The sequence below is a fragment of the Microtus ochrogaster genome, unplaced genomic scaffold (assembly GCF_000317375.1).
Source record: "Microtus ochrogaster isolate Prairie Vole_2 unplaced genomic scaffold, MicOch1.0 UNK85, whole genome shotgun sequence".
Classification (NCBI taxonomy): domain Eukaryota; kingdom Metazoa; phylum Chordata; class Mammalia; order Rodentia; family Cricetidae; genus Microtus; species Microtus ochrogaster.
Genome location: NW_004949183.1, coordinates 307,339 through 309,733, shown reverse-complemented (window position 1 = coordinate 309,733; position 2,395 = coordinate 307,339). Strand labels below are relative to the sequence as shown.

Here is a 2,395-nt window from a genome sequence, read left to right as displayed (position 1 = left end):
GGGCGGCGGCGGCGGCTCAAGGGCGGGGGGCGCGCGCTCGCGGTCTCGCTGGGTCTCCCGGCCCCGAAAATGGCCCCGCGCAAGTGCCAAGGGAAACAATTTAATACCTTTCAACAGACAAATGGATAATGCAAATGTACATATACACAACAAAATGAAATCATGAAGTTTACAAGTAAATGGTTGGACCTAGAAAAGAGTATATTGAGTGAGGTAGTCTACACCCAGAAAGAAAGAAAAACACTGCATTTGTTCTTCATCTGCAATTTCTAGTTCCAAATCTTTAGATATAAGTGTAGCTACTACCCCTCTAAAATTCCAACAATTATTAATTACAGAATAAACAGAAATACCTAAGTAGAAACATCTGAAAATGCCAATAAGAACATGTAGTCACATGTGAGCCAATATTAATATAATCATGAATACTACAAAGAAACAGCCAGTTTTGAAATGCTGCTGAACAACAACTATAATATTTTACTTACTGAATGATACACTTACATCTGAGTAGACTGTATTAGGAATTGTAGTAAAGACAACTTAGATTCTACTTCTAGACAGCAAAGAAAAGAATAAAAACTTGAAAACTTAAATGTCTTAAGCTCAAAATACAAAACAACAAAATGAACTATACTATTGTAAAAAATAATAAAATTGATAATTATAGAAGGATTTTGGAGTGGCATAGTCAAGAGCTTGGCAAAAATTACTTATCCAAAAGCAAAGGCAAAATGAAAAGTTATCAAAAATACATCAGATATAAGCCAAAATGAAACAATAAACTAAGAACCATTCATTAGACTCTGGCCAGGGGAGCAGGTAGGCTAACTGCAAATATTCAGTTTTCAAACCTCTCCTCCAAATCCAAATTTAACACCCCATATTTCCACCTCTGTAGCAGACAACTTGCTTCGGCCTCCACTTTTTCTGTCACCACCTCCATCACAAAGACCTCCTTCTTCAAACTTTTTTCCCTTGACTCATCCCACTGTCCAACCCCAGCTTGAGTAGGCAATCCTTCTGAATCCACAGGCCACTCTTTCCATGTAATCAGTTAGCCTACCAGTAGATTTTCACCTCTCCCTCCATTCTGTCACATCTAATACCCAAGTCGCATCTCCAACTCTGTAGGAGACCACCTGTTGTGGTCTCCTCACTCTCTGCTCCCATTCCCAGGGGACTAAGAAGATTCTGGTGGAACATCCTGCTTTCCACCCTCCTGTGGTCCCCCCTCAACCTCCCACCTTTAGCCAACCCCAATTTTTAAGGATCAGTTTCCAGTACCTAGAAACATATTTTACCTAGAAACCCCAGTGACCACACCTATCAAGACCCAGAAAAAATTCCCTATCAGAAACACACAGCAACCATACTTTCCTCAGAAACAGAAACTAAAGAACGAAAACATCCACTCAACAAAGACAAGACCAGATATCAGCATCTAGAATCACAATATTCCCAATCTCAGATGCTTAGATGCCAGTGTAAAAACACAATAACAACCAGGACACTATGTCCCCACTAGAGTCTAGCAATCCTACCACAGCAAGCCCTATGTATTTCAACATAACTAAAGCATACAAAAAAAACCTTTAAATCGCCTGTATGAAGATGGTAGAGGTCCTTAAAGAGGAAATTAATAAATACCTTAAAGAAATCCAGGAAAACACAAGCAAACAGTGGAAGGAAATGAATAAAACAGCCCAAGACCTAAAAGAGGAAAAAGAAACAGTAAAGAAAACCCAAACTGAGGGAAATATGGAAATGAAAAATTTAAGACTTTTAAAAAAATACCCATCCAAGTTCCCACTCCCTCCCCTCCTCCAATTCCCTCCACACACACACCCCCTCCCACCCTAACCTCCATCTAATCCTCAGAAAGGGTAAGGCACATTGCCTTGAGGAAGGTCCAAAGAGAACAGGATTCCCAAAAGCCAGTACACGCAATAGGGAAAAATCTAATAAAATTTTAAAAAAAGAAAGAAAAAAGAATTATTACAAAAAAGAAAAAAGAAATCCCATTTGGGGATCAAATTGCCACTGCAAAAAAATAAAAAAAAAATAAAATAGGAATTCGAACAGGACCCTCAGAGTCAAGCCTCATCAACAGAATACAAGGGATGGAAGAGGCATTGAAGGCATGAAGGCATAACAGAAGAAACTAATACCCAAGTCAAAGAAAACGTTAAATCTAAAAAAAAAAAAAATCCTGGTACAAAACATCCAGGAATCAAAAACCCATTGCCATTGTTCTTGAGTTCTCAGTAGTCCTCATTGTCCGCTATGTTCAGCAAGTCCGGTTTTATCCCAAGCTTTTTCAGACTCAGGCCAGCTGGCCTTGGTGAATTCCCGAACGAACATCCCCATTGTCTCAGAGTGTGGGTGTACCCCT

General features: G+C 39.5%; 1 protein-coding gene across 2 annotated transcripts in view; it reads right to left on the bottom strand.

Moving 5' to 3' along the window:
- Tmlhe (trimethyllysine hydroxylase, epsilon) overlaps window positions 1-2,395 on the bottom strand; it is a 118,668-nt gene that overhangs the window by 105,142 nt on the left and 11,131 nt on the right. The window contains exon 2 of one of the 2 annotated variants that reach the window (XM_013355009.2): window positions 1,651-1,713. The exons of the other annotated variant lie outside the window; for it this stretch is intronic. The gene's annotated coding sequence lies outside the window, so the exon portion shown is untranslated. The remainder of the gene's footprint in view (window positions 1-1,650; window positions 1,714-2,395) is intronic. 2 annotated transcript variants of the gene reach the window in all.